We start from the raw sequence: 22,363 nt of genomic DNA on the forward strand, positions 1-22,363 counted from the left end.
TATTGGAGGGAAAGACAGAAATGCATCTTTATTTCAAGATAATATGATTATCTATGTAGGAAATTTCAAAAGATTCACAAAATACTCCTGGAACAAATAAATGAGTTTTACATGGTCTCAGAATACAAGGTCAACCTACAGAAGTCAGTTATATCCTATATAATAAAGAGCTAATATGTAATTAGACCAAAGAGCAGAATGACTGTCTGGACAACCTTCCAGATGATCATCCAGATGAAGCTGGGGTTGCGAGGGCTGGCCGAGGCTGCGAGGGGCAGTGAGGGCTGAGCCCCTTGCACGAATTTCATGCATCGGGCCTCTAGTTACTACTATATATCACACGAGAAATGTAAACTGATAATTAATACTACTAATAATACAAAATGGAACTACTTAGTATAAATCTTAATCCAAGATCTATAAATAGAAATCTACAAAACACTAATGAAAGACATGAAAGAAAACCTAAATAAATAAAGAGCTATACTGTGTTAATAGCTTAAAAGAGTCAATATTAAAATGTTATATGTCCCATTTGCCCTATAGATCCAATAATATAATCCCAATCAAAATTCCAGCAAACATTTTTGTAAATATCAACAAGCTGACTTTAAAATTTATATAAAAAGTAAAAAGAAATGATAGAATTGCCAATTCAATTCTGAAAAACACGAGGAAATATAGAGGAGACTAACATAATGTGTAGAACTAAACATCAAACATTAGCTCAGTTTATCTTGACTACATATTAGAGAAAAGGTTCAAATGAGATTGCCAAAAAAGAAAAAATGGTGGAAAATGGTAATACCAATTCATCAACAGCAGCTCTGTACTGTAAGAAATGTTAAAGGAAGTCCTTTAGGCAGAGAGAAAACAAGACCCCATGGAAATATGGATCTACCCAAGGCAATGAAGAGAACCATAAATAGTAACTGTATGGAAAACATCTTTTTCTTATTATTTAAATATTTAAAGATATTGATTGCTTAAACAAAAATAATATGTATTGTAGGATTTATAACACATAAACACATAAAATGTGTGATAATAGCATAAAATTCAGGAGGGGAGAAATAGAATGAAACTATCATAAGATTCTTATACTGTATTTGCAGTAGTATAAAATCATTTGAAGATAAAGATATATTACTATAAACTCTAAAGGACCCTAAATTTAAAAATTAAACAAAAAACAAGATATAGGTAATAAATCAACAAATGAGATTTAAAAAAGAACCCATACTGTGTGTTTCTATTTACATAAAATTCTAGAAAATTCCAACTAATGTATAGAGACAGGAAACAAACCAGTGGTTACTTTGCAGTGTTTAGGAGAAGAGCAGGAAAGGAAGGCATTACATAGAAGAACTAGGAAATTTTTAGGGGTTATGGGTGTGTTTACTGTCCTGAGTGTGGAGTAGTTTTATGGGTGTATAAGAAAGAAAATGGGCCTGGCCAGTGTGTCTCAGTGGTTGAGCATCGACCCAGAAACCAAGAGGTCACAGGTTTGATTCCCAGTCAGGGCAGGGCACATGCCAGGGGTTGGGAACTTGATCCCCAGTAGGGGGCTTGAAGGAACAGCCAACTGATGATCAACATTTCTATCTCTCCATCTCTCTCCCTTCCTCTTTCTCTAAAAATCAATAAAAAATATTTGTTAAAAAAAGAAAGCGAAGAAAAAAATGAAAGTCAAACACTAGAGTGATTCAAAAAATCATTTGAAAGGATTTTCAAAGAAGTACTGAACTACTGAGATTAAAGGCTAATACAGAAAAAAAACAAATGACTCCCCAATTCTATAATTATAAATAAAAACAATACCTCCATTCCCAAAGAAAGGAATCCTGATATGTTCAGGATGGTTCAATGCAAAAACCCTTATGCTGTCCTCAATTGTTCATAAACAATAAACTTTTACTTACAACAAGTCACTTAACCTTTCTGAATCACTGCCCTTTTATCTGTAAAATAAACTATTGACAAAGTTCAAGAATTTTCAGTGACAGCAATGGGCAGATACAGATATTCACAGTATGAATTAAGCTGTCTAGATAATAATAGAAACCAATGGAGCAGCTGATTTCTGATGTAAATTTCATCAATAATCTACTACAGATCTATTTTATTCTCAACATTGTGATTATTCACTCTTCACTCGTATTATTATAATAACTCTCTGGATATTATAACAATACCATATGTTAATATGTTAGTGACTCTTTACTTCAATCCACACCACAGTGAGTTCCTTGATCATAATTTCCTTTATTCCATCTACGTCTTTAAAACCTTAATTAACTCTTATTTTAGTTTCTATTGCATCAAGACTAAACCTCTCACCTGGTTTACCCTATTCTGGTTGCCGAATCCACAATCTGGACTTTCTAACCATTCTTTGCTTTAACAGTGGTTCTCAACCTCTGGGTCACGACCCCTTTGGCTGTCGAATGACCCTTTCACAGGGGTCGCCTAAGACCATCCTGCCTATCAGATATTTACATTATGATTCATAACAGTAGCAACATTACAGTTATGAAGTAGCAACGAAAATAATTCTATGGTTTGGTCACAACATGAGGAACTGTATTTAAAGGGCCAGAAGGTTAAGAACCACTGCTTTAGAAGATCACCTACTTTTGACCATCCAGGAAGATCCTCTGTCTTCATAAAGACTAAGATCTTCCAAAAGGAGGCAAGTGGGTTCAGAAAACTCATATAAAATCCTAATGAAACAAATTTCCTATGAAGTAGAAAAAGAATTGCCTATAATTTTAAAACCAAGTAACGATCTCTTTACCTACACACAGACGAAAGCAGGCATTCGACAGAGTCCACAATCACTCAAAAACAATGAATAAGAAGAATGTTGGGAAATAAAAATATAAAGGCAGAAAACAGCAGACAAACCCCAAACCTCCATCTGTGTGTTTACTTCAACGTTTTCTCTTAATAGTTTTAGGGGCTGTTAACCAGGAGTTACAGTTGTCTAATGGTGTATACAGCGTCTATAGTTTTCCTATCTAACATATTTATATATAGAGAACTTAGATACAGTGTATATAGTGAATCTCACTTCTCACTTATGCCTCTTGGGATTAGAATTCATGTCATTCCACTGGATGATAAACACAGGCCTAGACAATGCTTACCTATAATACACAAAACCTGAACAGTGGAATCCTGTGCAACTGTCATCAATTTGAATAAGCTTCTACTTATATTAGCCTGTAAACACATGGAAAAGTTTAAATTAACTGCTGCTTTGTAAACTCTGTGTGGCCTCACCTTTATTTTCTGCCTGTGCTCTCTCACGTCCCATGTCCTAAAGAGGCAAATCCATATCCTCAGGATGGTGCAAGCAGGAAAGGAGATCCGCTTAGCCTGGCATTCCCTTTGCTGTATTTTGTGGATTTTTCTCCCCATGCTAGCGCTAGTGTAGGGTAAGTTAGACTCAGGTAAGTCTCACAAAATGAGTATGAGGAAACATAAATAGTACATAACTGAATATGGCCAGTTGACAGAAGAGTAAATTGAGGCACAGAAGGTTTAGATCATATTAAAGAAATCAGGATTTAATGCAAGTCTTTGAAAGAGAGCTATTTTCCATTTAACTCTTCAAATGTGACTTAACCTTGGTACTATAGATTATAGAATAAAAGCTCAAAAGCATAGCAATGTGAGTAAAAAATTATGTGAACAGCTGAAAGAGTTGTGAGGCATGCAGGAAGACAAATAGTAAACAATAGCAAGTGTACTTAGAGCAACAGTGGACAGATATGTGAGTCCGGTAGTCTCAGGGGAATCCAGTACACATTTTTGGTGCATTTACAGCTCTTATGAAATATACTGTACTCATATTTCCAAACCACCCATTTTTGAAATTCATAGTTTATATAACTCAACACAGATATATAGATAAAGAGCTAGATATGAATTTCAGTTTTTGAATTACTATGTTAGAGATTGCTCGGGCTATGCCATTCTAAAAAGACATACTTAGGTTTTGTTCATTTCCTCTTTCATTCTTTGTCTTAATTGACAAGCAGTTAGACTTTGTTTATAGATAGAATAAAAGTGAGGCATTTGCAAGGTCCTTTACAGGGATAGCTTGCTCCTCTAGACTTAGGGTGATAGCTGTGAATATGGACACCCTAATAGAGGCATGGCATTGCAGTTCTATAGTTAGATGTGGTCTCTTCTAGGGATGATGGACAAACTAACTCCAGAGTTGCTAGACAGTGAAGATATCAATTGTACTTCTCCTGGGATGGATACCTGAATTTTCATCTTTAGGTGGAACAAATTGCCATTAGATGAGTAGGGTAAGAGTTAAGAAAAATGGACTATGAAATCATAAAGGGAAACATATACTAGAAATATGCAAAAAAAAAAAAAGACCAGCTAGAGAATAAATGATGGTCCATTTCCATGACTTCAAATAATCTGGGACACACCCTGCTGCTTCATACAGCTTATATACAACACAAAAGAGTGTCTGTGTCCCTCAAAGGCCAGGAGTCCTGTTTGCCTTCAGCAAGGGTACTTTCTAATGCTCTGAAAATCTCATTTGCCCTGATCTTTTCTCATTGACTTGTCACTGAAGATAAACCTGGTAATTCATAGCTGTAGCTTTTATAACTGTAGAAAGCTTTCCTGTTTTGTTTTGTTTTTCATTTCTGTCCTGGATGTCATGGATTTTACCATCATTACAAGAAGGGGCGCCATGAGACGAGTCGAATTCATGACTGAGGTGATGCAGGTCCCCTGAGCAGACAGTGTGTGTTTGTTAAATAACACTGTGAAACCCAGACATTTTCCTGTTTCGCCCTGTTTGGAAATTTTCAAAAATGATTTTTCCAGGCTTTGCCCATCCATTACTTTTAATAATGACTTTATTGGGATACCAATTATTTTCTTTGGGCCAGAGGAGACGTGTGAAGCCATATTTCTCCCGTAATTTAAGAATTCTTTTTATGGATTATAAGTATGTTATTCTATATATAAGGTGAAATCCAAAAAGCTGGAGTGCAGAGTTGAGAATGCTAGATTTTGCAACAAGCTGAGAAGTTCTTTATTTGTTTCCTGCAAAGGAGGAGTCAGACAGAATGGGGGAATCCACACTGTTGATTTCACTGCCGAGAGATTTCCATTTTGTAATGCTTACATGAATAAGTAAGACATGATTTGGAGGAGACAACTACGTACCTCAGATATGATATATAATGACAATCTGCCCTTTAGCTTTCAAATTCACGCTTGATCTTATACCGATAGGTTCAAGAATCGCTGTTCATTTTAGTCATTTCTGCCAGCCCACGCTTGCAGCCACCGCCTTCCCCACCCACTGACTCAGACAATTTTAAATATATCTGAAAGAGTTTAGGGAATCGCAAGGAATTTTTAGTTGAAAAGTGGTTGCAAGGACTTGTGAATAGTTAGTGTTGATGTCTGCCTGGTAGTATGACTTTGGAGACTGGGAAAGCCTTGTGCCAACCGAGAAATGCCTCCACATCTGTGCTCTGATGCCTGGCATTCTAATAGGGATTGGATAAGCCACTTATTTTGTTGCAGCCCCTGTTGAATTCATAGAAAATACCCCGTGGGGTATCTTATATTGAGGAATGTTTGCACTAGGGTAAAAAAGATTGAAAAGCTGTCCTTTTTAAATAAAAAGTTTTTAAAAGAAAGGTAGGATAAGGAGGGGAGACAAAGGTGGGGAGAAAGTATCTGAGTTGGGGACAGAGAGGGGAGAAAATACAGGACAAGGGAAGAGAGAACAGGAAAGATCAGAGAGAAAGGAGACAGGAGAAAGAGTAGAGGGGGGGACAGTGTAAGCAGGAAAAGGAAGGAGAGGAGAAAAGCCAGAGATGAAGAGAAGGAAGAGTGAGGAGAAAGAAAGAACAATGAAGGGGAAGAGGAAAGCAGGTGGGATATCTCAAGAATCAAATTCCTTAGTACCTGCTACTTGCAGATGCTTCAAGAAAAGCTTTAACTTGGGCATAACCAAGCCATCCATGTTTCAAATAAGCAATACACATCCAGGGGGGCTGGAAGGTCCACTCTCTAGGCATTAAAATGTTAATAAATAGCTTCACTGCATAGATGTTTCCAAAGCTACCCTCTCATTACTTCTTCCAGGTGAGCGGTTCAAAAGATTTGGTTGGGGATTGTATTGGTTTGCTGGGCTGCCATCACAAAGTATCACAGACTGGGTGGCTGAAACAAGGGACATTTGTTTCCCCACAGCTCTGGAGTCTGGGATTCCAAGATAAAGGTCTCAACAGGTTGGATGCCTCCGAGGACCATAAGGGAAAGGTCTGTTCCAGGCCTCTCTACTGGCTTGCAAAGGGCCACCCCCTAGTGCAGGGGTGGGCAAACTTTTTGTGAGTGCGTGCCAGAATCAGCAAAATCTCTGGCTCAAAATTCTTCTGCGTGCCAACCCTAATTTTTTGAGAACATGTTATGCCTACTTGATATCTCTTAAGGTGTATGTATGTGAAGAACCTTGAAGAAATAATAAAATTCATTCAAGTGACAAAAACACAGTATATGATGATGAAAAATACATTTATTTTTTAATGTATGCATGTACACTGATAGTTCAACAGAAAACTTTATGACTCCGTTTGATATTATCAGTGGGACTTTTGCTGCTGCATCACTGATGACAGAGATTTTACATCAGGTTTATATTTTGTGAATTTCAGAGATATGCAGGAGCTACTACTTTCATCCATCAGGCTACTCCTATTACGAGACTTAACAAAATTCATCTCTGAGAACAAAGATTCACAATTGTAAATGGAAGATTATAAGAGAGGGTTTCGCGTGCCAGCAAAAGTTACTGGCGTGCCATGTTTGGCACGCGTGCCAGGGGTTGCCCACCCCTGCCCTAGTGCCTCTTTATCACACTTGTTCTATGTGCCTGCACACATGTAGTGCCTCTTCTTATAAAGGCACCAGGCAGACTGCATCAGGGCCCACCCCAAGGGGCCTCTCAGAGCTTATGTACCAATTTAAAGACCTTTTCTCCAGATCCCATTACTGGGGGTTGGGATTTTAACATGAATTTGGGGAGGACACGTTGTAGCCCATTAACAGAGGTGGAGGGGTAATCAAAATCATCTAGAAAGAACATTTGGCTACATTTGCTCCCTCCCAAATTTTCTCCCAATTAGAATAAGAAAGTGACTTTGCAGATATTATTTATCTCGGGCCCCCCAGATATCTTCAAATACAGCCCAGTGGGGCAGCAAGTGCATTGTCTGCAAAGGGGTAGGTTGTAGTTGAATCCACAGCCTATTGTCTGTGTGACCTTACATAACTTAACTTCTCATTCTGAGCCTTGGTGTCTCCGTGGGTAAAATAAGGCTATTAATTACCTGTTACAAAACAAGGTTGGTCTACTCTGTGTTAAATGAAAGAATATCCATGATAAATTCTGAAAATGCCCTGAAAAGCCTTTTCTACTGCCAGGCTTTGAACAAATGGAAGGGATTAATATAATCATCACTGTGTATTTGATTTTAAGTGTTTGCTTACTTAAAACGTTTGGAGATTTAAATACAGCCAACTTTAAACCAGTTTTAGTAACAGAATAAATTCTCAGAGCATATGGCTTTTTCCAAGGGGCATGATATTAACATTGGTTCAATATTCATTAGCACATGTCTTTACATTAACTTCTGTCAGTCACACGTCTTGCTAGGGTCATGTAACTGATGATAATGTCAGCCTTTAGTTTGGCAAAATATTAAAGATTACAACAGATTTAATAAGGATCTCAGTGTTGATTTTTCTTTCTGTGTGAGCCGTATAAAAGTTTGAAGCAAAAGAAATTTGTCCCCATTTCCCTTCTTGTATTTTTGGTACCTGTAAACCCTAGATGCCCTAAAGGATCGCAGGTGATCAGAAAATGATACTGATAATGAGACTCACAAGAAGGCAACTTCTTAGAAATAGAAGCCTTTTGAAAAAGGCTACTCCTGGAATAATGACAGGAATAGTGGAATTCCAGGCAAAATGGTGGGAAGACAGGAGAGATAGAAGAGCAGGACATTCCAGAAGCCCCTGAATGGCCCCTATGAAGTCGACACACTGCTTTCTTCAATAAGAGCCTTAAATATTATTGTAATGAAGGTTTTTGTCATTAATATACTGCTTTAGAAGTGAAAGGTAGAGCTAATTATTACTCCATGTTTAAAACATGCACTGAATATATACCCAAGATCTCCAAAACTAGACCATAAGAAATGAAGTAAATGTTCTATTATCCAATGACTGTTAATTCAAGTCGTCTTTCCAATAAGATTTGTGATGATAACTTCATTAAAACTAGGGTGGCAGAATAGATTAAGACATTAATAATAAATCAAGTGACTGTTTAAAAATAGTAAATAACATATCATATATAATAAATAACATTAATTATATACATTATTTATTATATAAATATTATCTTCCATATATAATTACCATTTTAATAATGTTCCCATATTAATATAATTATAAATGTAAGATTTTAATATACTTTATGTATACTTTGCATATAGATATATGCATTTTAAATAACTTTGCATATATCAACTTGAATAAATTAATTATTATGCTAATGTTTAATTATATATAATATAATATACACTTTTAATATTTAACATCTAATGTAATTTATAAACATTATTGATATTTCATATGTTAGTTAAAATATATTATATGCATTATGTTAGTACAATATGTATTATATTAATAATATTTATTTCTTTAAAAGTATTTCTAGAATATTTCTTTAAAAGTATTTAAACAATGAAAATATTGAGTATGTCCATATAGGTGTCCTACTCTTTTACTGTTAATAAAATGATGTGATAAACTCAAAATTGATTAAAGACTTTCATGTTAGACTGGAAACCATAAAAAAAAACCTAGAAGAAAACATAGGCAGTAAAATCTTGGATATTTCATGTAGCAATATTTTTTCTGATATATCCCCTCAGGCAAAAGAAACAAAAGAAAAAGATTAACAAATGGGACTACATAAAACTAAAAAGTTTTTGCACAGCAAAGGAAACCATCAAAGAAATGAAAGGACAACCTGCTGAATGGTAGAACGTATCTGACAATGATACATCTGATAAGGGGTTAATTTCCAAAATTTATAAAGAACATAAATTCAACACCCAAAAAACAAATAATCCAATAAAAATGGGCCAACGGCACTTCTCCAAAAACCACAATGAGATATCAGCTCACATCTGTCAGAATGGCTAGCATCAATAAATCAACAAACAACAAGTGTTGGTGAGGATGTGGAAAAAGGGGAACCCTCATGCACTATTAGTGGGAATGCAGATTGGTGCAGCCACTGTGGAAAGTTACCTCAACAAATTAAAAAGGGAACTGCCTTAAAACTCAGTGATTCCACTTCTGGGAATATATCTGAAACTGATTTGAAAGAATATATGCACCCACATTTATTGCAGTGCTATTTACAATAGCCAAGATTTTGAAGCAGCCCAAGTGTCCATTAGTAGATGAGTGGATTAAAAAGCTGTGGTACATTTACACAATGGAATACTATTCGACTGTAAAGGAGGAAATTTTACCCTTTGAAACTGCATGGATGGACCTGGAGAGCATTATACTAAGTAAAATAAACCAGTCAGAGAAATGTAAGTAACATATGATTTTGCTTATATGTGGAATCTAATGATAAAATTTAACTTACAAAATAGAAACAGACTCAATAGATGCAGAAAATAGACTGACAGCTGTCAGATGGAAGGGGATTTGAGGGTCCTGGATAAAAAAGGTGAAAGATTAAGTGGAAAAAAAAACACCCAAAAACCTCATAGACACAGACAACAGCATGGTGGTTGCCAGAAGAAAGGTGGATTGGGGAAGGTAGAAGAGGGTAGAGGGCAGATAAGTGGTCATGAAAGGAGACTTGACTTGGGGTGGTGAACACAGTACAATATACAGATGATGTATTCTAGAATTGTATACCTGAACCTTATATAATTTTATTAACTAATGTCTCTCTAATAAATTCAATAAATAAAAAACAGAAAAGAAAAAAAGGAAACATACTATATAGGTGTTTCAAACAAAACATTAGTCAAGTAAAAACAAATATGCTCATTTCCTCTAAGATGTCTAAGGCATTGTCAAAAATTTTTAAAGCAGGTTTTAGAATAGAATGTGTAGAATCTCATTTTCTTAAATAAAATTATGTATAAATAAACATAAGAAAATACATAAATAACAACAGAAATAAACTCCTAGATAGAAAATAATTTGATGGTTACCAGATGAGAGGGGGTTGTGGGGATGAGTAAAAAGGTAAAAAAATTAAGAAATACAATTGCCAGTTATAAAAATAGTCATCAGGATGTAAAGCATAGGAAATACAGTCAATATCATTGTAATAACTATGTATGGTGTCAGATGAGTGCTAGACTTATCAGGCTGATCACTTTGTAAAGTATATACATGTATAAGCACTATGTTCTACACTTGAAACTAGAGTAATATTGTTAGCCAATAGTAATTAGAAAATAAATTAATAAAAAGAAAATAAATAATAAATATATAAATGGTATGAATATCACTATAAAGGAAGTTAATATAGTAAACATTGTAGTCATATTAGAGTAATACAATAAATATCATACATATAGAGATGAAACTCTTCTTTAGTTCTGTAGATATATTTATATTTATATATTTATATTCTGTAGATATATTGATATTTATCCCAGGGAGTTTTTAATTGTAAAAACTGTTTTTGGTAAGTGAGTTTCTATGTGCCAGTACTCTACTATACACTTTACATGAAACACAGAAAGATTAGGTGCTTGCCCAAAGTCTGTAAATAATAATGGAATAAATAATAAAATAAGCTATTTATTTGCATTTCATCTGCAGCAGTTTGCTTACAGGAAAACTGCTCTAGAGTACCTTCTCTGATGTAGTGAGTCGTCTGGGGACATGCCTGCTCCCTTCTACTAGCTTTGGAAGGCTATATCCACTTAACTTCTTTCTGGGACCCATTGAGTGTAACTCAATGCTCAGGCTAAGGCTGAGGCTGGGGCTGGGGGTGGGGCTGGGGCTGGGGCTGGGGCTAGGATGGAGAAGAAAGTGAGAGGCAAGTTCTGATCATGGCTACTGATAAGAAGAAAAGATGGAATCTCCTGGGCACGAAATGATCCTGATGGAAGAGCAGCCCTAGAGTAGAATAATACTAGGAGCATGGAGGGCTTCTGTTTAAATCAATGAGAACGATGCTTCTCAAATAGAGTTCCCAGACCAGCAGTGACAGCATCAGTAGGTAACTTACAGGAAGGCAAACTTGCACCACATGCACCACACCTGACACACGGAATCAGAAATTCTGGGCATCGGGTCCGGAAATCTGGATCCTGATTCTCTTTAAAGTTTGAGAACCACTGAATTTGAGAAAGAAAGGAGACATGAGTTGGCTAGCCTTTGAATTGTTCTGCGAGTAGGGGAGTAGGGATATTCTTTGTTTGCAGGTGTGACCCCTTGAGTCAGAGGGAGGACTAATTGTCCAGATGTACTGATGTCACCCAATTGACCACTGGTCCTGTGACATTCCCGTGTTCTATCAAACTGTTTCCAAGGGCAGGTCCCTCTCTTCTTCCCCATCTTCCGCTCTGCAAACTGCCGCCTTATAAAGTACGATGAACAACAAGGGGAATAGGTAATATTGTCAGGAATTAAGCCCAAGAAGAAGTTAAAAGCCACCTTTTCCCGTAAAGCCATTAGGCACTTGCCTCATTTCCTGCTGACTGACGTTCTCTGGGGAATAGGAGCCAGGAACTCTTTGAGGCAGGTGCAGTTATAACAGATGTTACAAAGCCCAAGACAGCTCACTGCTTCCCCTGTTTGTTGTTAACTTAGTTCCTCACAGATTAGAAATGACTCTCTCTTACCTAGTAAGGCAGTGACCTTCTCGAAGGAACTGTCCTTTCTGGTGTTGCAGGCCACATCGCTGTTGATCACGGACTATCAGGGGACATTGATGTTTGTTTTGTTTTTACGTCCACCTCTTAGAAACGGACCTTGACTAGGTACTCTCAGCCTCACCAACGTGAATTTCAATCATCTGGAAACAGTGTCTCTTACAAGAACCATCTAGTAAGCCAGCCCTTTTCAAGTGGTGTGCTACCAGAATTTTTAAAACATGCAATATCGGACTATTTAGTCAGGGACACTGACCTCTTTTCCCTTAGATTGCCAAATTTTAAAAAAATGAAAACAGCCAATTCAACAATAGTCATCTGATGTGAATGAATCAAAATTATACTTGGTGTGCCGTTGAATTTTAATACTGAGTTTATGTGTGCCCTGAGATGAAAAAGGTTGAAAATTGCTGCACTGAGCAGATGTTTTTCCTTTCAATTCTGTAACATGAAGAGACAAAAGAAGAGGAAACGCTTTTTGGAATATAATTCTTTATAAGGCATGGTAAGAGTTGATGTGAAGAGACAAAGATGGGAGAGCAGAATCGTTGCTCAGCATGGGCTCTGGAGTCAGCCTGACTCAGTTACCTAATGGCTGTGCAAACTGGGCAAGTTACTTAACCTCAATTCTTCCGTAAAATGGGGTAATAGCTCCTAGCTCATAGGGCTGTTGGGAGAATTAAGTTGTTCAATGACAAAAAGCTCTTGTGAGAGTACCTGAAAAGTAGTAAGCACTCCATGAGTTCCTGCTATCATATTATTACTATTATTGACCTAATTGACTGGAAGAAACTATATCAAAAGAAGGGCCCAATTCCATCCACCAGGAAAATAAGCTAGTCTAGAGAATGAGAAGCTGATTGTTAATAACTTCCCTTTGCAGGCAAGAACTCTCCTGGCAATTACATTTTCATACACACTTGTCTTCACTCCTCACCTGGTCTCTCTGATCCTTAAGAATAGGTGCTCTGTGTTGGTCTGGCCCTCTTTGTACAAACCAGAATACTAAGCACAGCAACTTTGATATCGTAGTAGATTAATTTTCAGAAAGACATTTCCAGTCAACCAGAAAGAATAATTACCCCTCAATCCTCACTCATCCCGGTGCATTGAGGTTTTACCTTTGATTTGCCTGTTTCTCAGGATACACCCTTGGTGCCGCAAGTGCTGCTTGCTGTCTACACCACTTGCTTTGGTGCTGTGATCTTCAAAGTGGCTTCCAGGTCAAACAATCAGATGATAAAATACTTGGAGGCTACTTCTGCAGGCACTGTGGAAAATTCTAAACGAATTTTAGACTGACATGGTGCTTGCTGCTCTCCTCCCCCTATAAATATTATTGGACTACCAGACTTAAACATGATGACAAGATTTTTTGAACAGTTGAATGTTCAATGGGTAGTGGTATTGTCACTTGGAAAAAGAAAGCTCATTGTGGGTGGCTGGGTGGCTGTTGTCACAAAAGATTTCAAGAAATAGTGGGGAATGGAGCTGGATTTTCTATACTAAGACGGCTGAAGTTCCCCCTTCTCTCTCAGGAGCATGATTTCATATCACATAAACATGGACACTAATAGAAAAAAATAATCCAGAAAAGATTTCATGTGACAATGACCAATAGAAATGTATAAAACAGTACTAAATGTCTATGTGATAATTAATAACTAGTTCTTAATTAAATAAACCCAGTGAATACAAAGAGTTTTAATGCCAGCTTCTCACCAAACCATGTAGCATGAACAGTACACAAAAGGGAGTTCTCCTTTCTAAAGCTTTATATTGAGGTTGCTACATTTTAAAAAGTAAAGTTGTTTTTTCCAATGTCATAGGCTCTGTGGAAGCAGGTATTCTATTACTGTCATCTACACTAATAAAAGAGAAACATGGTAATTGGCGTACGACCGCTACCCTTCCCATTGGCTAATCAGCATATCCTTATGCAAATTAACTGTCAGCCAAGATGGAGGCCGGCAGCCAGGCAGCTGGAAGCAAACATGAGGCTTGCTTGCTCCAGTGACTGCAGACTCCAACGTTCCCCGCCTGCCTTGCAGGCCTCTGAGCTGGCAGTTTGAAACTTTGTAAAAAATATAGCCAGCTGGGATCTCAGAGCTGAAGTTATACATTGTTTCGATTATAGAACGGCAAACAAACCAGCAGCGGAAACCTCAGAGCTAGAGCCAGAGCTAAAGCTGGCCCAGAAGAAAAAAAAAAAAAGAAAAAAAGGAGTGGTTGGAAGCTTCAGTCAAAACCGCCAGCCTGAAAGCAGCCCTCAGCCCCTCACCCAGACTGGCCAGGCACCCCAGTGGGGACCCCCACCCTGAAGGGTGTGTGACCAGCTGCAAACAGCCATCATCCCCTCATCCAGGCTGGCCAGGCACCCCAGTGGGGACCCCCACCCTGATCCAGGACACCCTTCAGGGCAAACCAGCCAGCCCCCAGGCCTCTATCCTATATAGTAAAAGGATAATATGCCTCCCAGCACCGGGATCAGCGGAGCCGAGAAGTCTCCTGGCACCAGATCAGCATGACAGGGTGCAGCGCCCAAACCCCCTGATCGCCCTGCGGCTGTGTGTGTGACAGGGTGTGGCATCCCAACCCCCTGATCGGCCCTGCTCTGTGTGTGACAGGGGGTGGTGCCCCAACTTCCCCCCCCCTCCACGGGCCCTGCTCTGTCTGTGACGGGGTAGAGCCATAACCTCCCCATCGGCCCTGCCCTGAGTGTGACAGTGGTGGCGCCCCAACCCCCCGATCCGCCCTGCTCTGTGTGTGACAGGGGGCGGTGCCCTAACTCCCCTATCGGCCCTACTCTGTGCGTGACGAGGGAGCTCCCCAACCCCCTGATGGGCCCTGCTCTGTGCATGAGAGGGGGGAGCTCCCCAACCCCCTGATGGGCCCTGCTCTGTGCGTGACAGGGGGGCGGGGGGGGGCAGTGCCCCAACCCCCTGATTGGCCCTGCTCTGTGCGTCACAGGGGGTGGTGCAGCAAGCTCCCCATTGACCCTGCCTTGAGTGTGATAGGGGGCGGTGCCCCAACCCCCCAATCAGCCCTACCCTGAGCGTGATTGAGGGTGGCATCACAACCTCCCAATCCGCCCTGCTCTGTGCATGACAGGGGGCGGCGCCCCAACTCCCCAATCAGCCCTGCTCTGAGCCCGACCAGGGGCTGCACCTAGGGATTGGGCCTGCCCTTTGCCACCCAGGAGCAGGCCTAAGCCAGCAGGTCGTTATCTCCCAAGGGGTCCCAGACTGCGAGAGGGCACAGGACGGGCTGAGGGACCCTCCCTTCCCCCCCAAGTGCACAAATTTTTGTGCACTGGGCCTCTAGTCTATATATATAAAAGCCTAAGCAACTATCCAACCGACTGACCATTCAACCAGCTGACCGGTAGCTATGACGTGCACTGAGCACCAGGGGGCAGACACTCAATGCAAAAGTTGCTGAGCTGTGCTGACTTGGCAGCTGCGGTTCTTGGGTGATGTACCAGAACCAGAGAGGAGGGAGCCCAATTCTGGAGTGCATCACCCGAGAACCTCCCTCTTGCTATATGGGACCCCTCAGGAGATGTCGGAGAGCTGGTTTTGGCTAAGGGATTCCACTGGTGCACGAATCCGTGCACCAGGGCTCTAGTTTTGAACATAAAGCTCTATATTAATCAGCTTATCATAAGAAACATAAGGGCCTGCTGGAAACTGTTGTGATTCTAAACTATTCATTAAAGCCAAGGCCCTATATTATGAATCATTTTCACCAGCACTGCCACAGAGCAGGCACTTAATATATGTAGAATGAATGAATTAACTTCTTTTCAATTTGATTATTATTGTATGTTTTGCTGAATTATATTTTAAAAGGGTAGTAGATCACAAATAATATTTTGGGTTTTACTTATAACGTGTACTTCACTATCAATCATAAAAGGTTACAAGAACATACAATAACTACCAGCCATATTTGATAACAGAAATTCAGGCTAGACAGTCAAAACAGTATTATCATCATGACTATTATTATATAAGCCTACTAGCTTATAGCTCAGACTATAACTTGAAAAATGCCTGACATTTTCTACCTGTGCTAGGACCCCCAGTAGCAAGTTCAGATGTCCTTTGGGTTTCTCTGTTTACTTTAGGTAATATTTTTGACATTTTCAGTATAAATATATCAGAAACATAGAATTTGGGACCACCATTATGTCTCTGTTGTGTGTGTGTTTTCTGTTTTGAAATAATAACCTAGTATTTCCCAAACCACACTTAATAAGAATTCCATGCCTAGTTCAGAGTATAAAATGTATAGCCATTTGGACTGGCCAGTGTGTCTCAGTTGGTTGGACAGCATCCCATGCACCAGGAGGTCACCAGTTTGATTCCAGGTCATGGAACATGCCTGAGTTGGGTGCTCAGTCCCCAGTGGGAGATGTGTAGGAAGCACCAATTGATGTTTCTCTCTCATCGATGTTTCTCTCTCTCTCTCTCTCTCTCTCTCTCTCTCTCTCTCTTTCTCTCTCTCTCTCTTTCTCTCTCTCTCTCAAAAAATTTAATAAAAACAAACTTTTATAAAAAGTACAACCATTTGGACCTCCAAACACTCACAACTGAATTGGATCCTCTAATGATTAAGAATAACAGATAAAATACAAACACTCATTTAAGTTTGAATTTCGGAATAAACAGAGACTAATATCTTAGTCCAAGTTTGCCCCATGCCATATTTGGGATATACTTACACTATAAAATTATTCATTGTTTACCTGAAATTCAAATTTAACTGACATCTCAGTTTTCAGGGGTTTTGTTTGTTTGTTTTCTTTTTTCATTTTAATAAATCTGGGACACCAAGAGTAATCTGTGTTACCAGTATTTTCCAAGTTAATTCTGTTAATCTGGCTCTTTTTTATTCTTCAGAAGAATACATTTTTATTCAGAAGAATAAATTTGTTTATTCTTCTTTTCAAATCCACATTTCAGACCTAAACTGAATATTTTCCAAAGTTGAGGGGTTGACTATTTCTTATATAAGTTTCACTACCTTAAACTTATTCATGCTTCAAGGGAAGCATTTAAAATGTTTTCATAAAATGTCTATTTCAAATGTCTTATGATTTAGGTATCACTTAATTTACAGAGGTTGTATACATCGTTTTCACACAACTGAATTGTTATAGGAGCACCATAGTCTCTCATGTGTCTTGTTTCTATGAAATTAAACACATTAGCCAGAGAAATAGGATGAAGAACATGCCACAAGGTCTTTTCCACCAAAATCAAGTTCTATATTTTCTCCAGTGGAAATAGCCTGATTCTGGAAGTTTTACCGCATGGACTTAAAATGAGGAAAAGTGATAACCAGTGCTTCTTTAAACTTTACCCTAAAGGGGGAGAACAGCAGAGAACAAATGGCTTATTAATGCGAGTGCAGTCAGGTCTCAGGGGAGGAATCCTTTAATCCCTGTAGGACCCAGAGTGTGCAAATGTCACGAAATCCCAGCAAGACCCCGTAGGTGCAGAGGTTCAAGACTGTATGACTATGAGCATACAGTTGCTGGGAACCAGGCTCTGGGAAACACCGCACATTCCAACACAAATCCCCAAGCCCAGGTACCATGGGAACAGCTGATCCCCCACAAACATGTGTTGATACGTAGAGATGAGATGGGTCCTGACATGCTGTCTGGGTATTGTGAGCAAGGTGAAGGGTAGCCAAGGGGACCGGACCAACAGCATGGAGCCGCCACAATCCCAGCTGTGAATTCAAAAGGGATGCCTGGGCACGAATATTCCTTTGGCCCCAAGCTAATGTGTGTACTGACCTCTGCTAAGGAGCCTGGAAACATTTCTAAGCAATCTGGTTCCCAGAAATAGACTGTACTTTTCAGGTGTGATGTGAGGAGGAACTAAAAATAATTAGTGCCCATGGTCCTCAGAGCCTCCACCACCTGAAAGAGCTAAAATAAAAAAAAAGAAAAGAAAAGAAATAGAGGTGGAGAGAGCTAAACTTAGATTTTTTTAAAAGTGTTCTCTACTGGGAGAAGCTGGTAGGAAGTTTTCCTGGAAAAGTTTCCAAAAAACTGGACCATTCAGGCACATTCCTCGTTGCTCATTAAAAAAATGTAAAGCATAATTATTAAGTTCATTTAGTATGAACTCTGAGTAGTTGCTTGAGGAAATGTGTTGTGATTTGCTTTACACGCCTGGCTTTGAGTACTATGAAACATTCACTGAAGAAAACAGATACATTCAGTAGCATTTAAAACGCATGCTTCCAAGTCTAGAGGGCTTCTGAATTCAGTATCAAACTGAAATTCTCTGAGAGGCAAATTGCATCTAATTGGCAAGGCAGCCTTGGTTCGGGGAAAAGGGGGGAAAAGTATAAACAAGTAATAAAATTAGACTTCCTGGAGTGTTGAGTTGTGAAACTTTTGATTTAAAAAAAATACTGGGATTTATTTATTAGGAGTTTATTTATTAAGAGTTCCACTGATGCCTTGTAAGTGCTCCGTGAAGTACAAACAGGAGTCAGAAATGGGAATCTTAATGGACAAAAGAAAGGAAAAACTGAAGTCCCTTTCAGATTTTCCTCTTTTAGGAATGACCAGTAAGTCATCCTGGATTGTCGTGGCCATTTGCTTTGGTTCCAAAATACTTAACGAAATAGGACCAGGGCATCACAGTATTTCAATGACAAACCTGACCATAGTGACACACAGACCATAAGAAACCTGGATGTCCACATGCAAAAGAATGAAGTTGGACCCTTACCTTATATTATAGACAAAAAAATTAACTTAAATGGATCAAAGACCTAAAAATAAGGTCTAAAAATTTTTATAAGGTCTATAAAAGCTTGGGGATAAAAAAATAGAGGAAAACGTTATGACAAAGGATGTGGCATTGATTTCTTGGATATAACACCAAAAAACAGACCACAAAAAAATAGATAAATTGGACTTTATAAAAATTAATAACTTTTTTGCATCTGAGGACACTATCAATACATCAATATATTAAAAAGACAAATCACAGAATGGGAGAAAATAATTACAAATTACTTACCTGATGATGGATTAATGTCCAGAATATACAGACAACTCTTAAAACTTAACACCAAAGATGCAAACAACACAACTGAAAAAGGACTTGAATAGACATTTCCTCAAAGAAAATATACAGATGATCAATAGGCACATGAAAATTTGCTCAACATCACTAATCATTTGGGAAATGCAGCTCAAAATCATTTTACACTCATTCAGAAGGCTGTTATAAAAGCAACACACAAACATAGAAAACAAGTATTGACAGGGATATGAAGAAATTGGCACTTTGTGCATTTCTAGTAGGGATGTAAAATCATACAGCCACCATAGAAACAAATATGGCAGTTCTTCAAAAAATGAAACACAGAAGTACCATTTGATCCAGCAATCCCATTTTTGGGTACGTACACAAAGGAACTGATGCAGTAGCAGCGACTCAATCAGATATTTGTACAACAATCTTCACAGAAGCATTATCCATCATAACCACAAAATGGAAACTATCTTAATGTCTATCAATAGGTGAATGGATAAATAAAATGTGTTATGTACATACAATGGAATATTATTGAGTCTTAAAAATGAAGAAAATCCTGATACATACTACAATATAGAAGAAACTTACCAGACACAGAAGGACAAATATTATGTGATACCACTTATCCCACTTTAAGTAGTCAAATTCATAGAGACAGAAAGTAAAATGATCATTGTCAGGTCCTGGAGGGAGGGGAGAATAGAGGATTATTGTTTAATGGGTACTTAGGTTCAGTTTAGGATGATGCAAAATTCTGGAGATGGATAGTGGTGCTGGTTGTACAACAATGTGAATGTACTTTATGTCACCTGACTGTACACTTAAAAATGATTAAGATAGTAAATTTTGCCCAGCCTGTGTGACTCAGTGGTTGAGCATCGACCTATGAACCAGGAGTTCATGGTTTGATTCCCAGTCAGGGCACATGCATGGGTTGCAGGCTCGATCCCTAGTGTGGGCATGTAGGAGGCAGCTGATCAATGATTCTCGCTCATCATTGATGTTTCTCTCTCTCTATCTCTCTGCCCTCCTCTCTGAAAGTAATAAAAATATTTTTTAAAAGATGGTAAATTGTATGTTATGTATATTTTACTACAATATTTAAAAATAGTAAAACAAGTGAGTAAGCAGATTATTGATTATCTTCTGACGCAGAAGCCTCTAGTAACATGGGTGGGCAGACACACAGTCATCTCACTGCGGTAGTATAAAATTGTACTCCAAAAAAAAAAATCTTTTGCACATAGGGAAACAACAAAGAATATAGAAATTGTGGGAACGGGGAAGGAAGTGGAAGGAAACTGCAAAGGAATGCCCGGCAGGCGGGGGGGGGGGGCGGGGGGGGGGGGCGGTCACGTTAGAAAAACAGTTTGGGACCAGCTTCTGAAAGGCCTTGAATGCCACGCTAAGAATTATGGACCTAATCCTCCAGGCAATGAAAAGCTGCCAGGTCTTTTAGCAGAAGAATGTCTTGACCAGACAAATATCAGGAATAAAACTCTTAAGAAAACATGAAACATGGAGTTAAACTGAATGCAGGAAACCAATTATGCAGTGAGGGAAAGGGAAGTATAAATTTATGAGTGAGCAATTAAATGTATTTATGGAAATTGATTTTCTCAAAATAACTCTGGTGAGTTAAATCTTTCCTCTCTGGTATTTTTTAAAACATGGAGAATAAAATACCCACAAGTCTGAGGTTTATGCTTTAAGCATAATATTCATTCATTATAGCCTCTCACAGGGACATGGCCATCCCTGATGTTAAGATGTGACTAATAAAACTAAGCTTTCACTCCAGTGATACCCACTCTGATCTGAACAGAGGAGGTCAAGAAAGAAAACAAAAACACCTGTTCTTACCCCAATTGAAAGACATTCTTATGATAATCTTTGATTTTGTGCCAACAAATTATAAGAAAAAATGAAAATACATAAACATATATACACATGAAACACGTAATATATGTCTCTAAATCCTTTTGCAAGATATAATCTTGTGTCTGTGTTGATTTGATTAAGTGCAAACCAAGATACCCAAGAAAAGATCAGAGTTAAGGTTCCTGAAATATTGCTGCTGATCATTTCTATTTTCACTTCTTGAGATCAGAGGTTAAGTTTCTCAATAGTTGCTTACTTCAGATTTTTCCTTATTAAATCCAGAAAGCCTTGCTTTTCCTGATATGATGGCCTGACACAATATAACAGGAGGCTTTGGGAGTTAGAGCATCATGAAGACAAGTACTCTCTTGCAATTGAGGGCAACCCTTGAATTACACAGTGCTGATCAACAATCATCTACCCCCATGGCCCTTCCCTAACAGATACCATCTCTTAGCACAGTGGTTCTCAACCTTCCTAATGCGGCGACCCTTTAATACAGTTCCTCATGTTGTGGTGACCCCCAACCATAAAATTATTTTCGTTGCTACTTCATAACTGTAATTTTGCTACTGTTATGAATCATAATGTAAATATCTGACATGCAGGATGCATTTTCATTGTTACAAAATGAACATAATTAAAGCATAGTGATTAATCACAAAACAATATGTCATTATATATGTGTTTTCCGATGGTCTTAGGCAAAAGGGTTGTTCAACCCCCAAAGGGGTTGCGACCCACAGGTTGAGAACCACTGTCTTAGCAGGAAGAGCAACTCCTTGCCATACTTCTATAGCTCTGCATAGGAGCTTGGCGGCATCCATCACCTACCTCAAGGTCTTGACCAATTCTGGGCAGAGACAGGGTGCATGCTGCTGCTCTGCCCATGAGGAAACCAGGCCATCATCAGACCCCTAATGCTTCCAGCCTCAATGAGGTCACATGATCTGATCAGAGTTTTATCTCAGTCATAGCTTTTGTTTCTCAGTCATTTCCCATGTCTTTCTTAGGTATGCAAAATGGATTGTCCTAAAAGGAACAATATATAATAGTAATTACGTGATATGGAATAAAAAATTGTTCCCTGATATGTGAGCATCCTGCTGGTATGCAAGCCCCACAGAATTCAAAATAAGAACAACAATGACACTGAGAACTTTAAAGCAAACTTGATTTATTAGTAACAAGCAGATTCCCTTGTAGGAGTGCTGTCCCTGGCACCGTTAGGAGCACCTCTGTCTTAAAAATATGAGACTGTATGAATCTCAAAACCTTGTGATGAGTGAAAGAAGCCTCATTTGTATGGGATCCTAGAATAAATCTATGGTTAAAAAATATATATATATTAGAAGAATGACTGCGCTTAGAAAACTTCTTGGGATGTTATCATTGTTGTGGTCACTAGGAAATTTGAAATCACCGTGA

The sequence above is a fragment of the Myotis yumanensis genome, unplaced genomic scaffold, assembly GCF_028538775.1.
Source record: "Myotis yumanensis isolate MYYU_CA2020_CCGP unplaced genomic scaffold, mMyoYum1.0.hap1 SCAF_7, whole genome shotgun sequence".
Lineage (NCBI taxonomy): Eukaryota > Metazoa > Chordata > Mammalia > Chiroptera > Vespertilionidae > Myotis > Myotis yumanensis.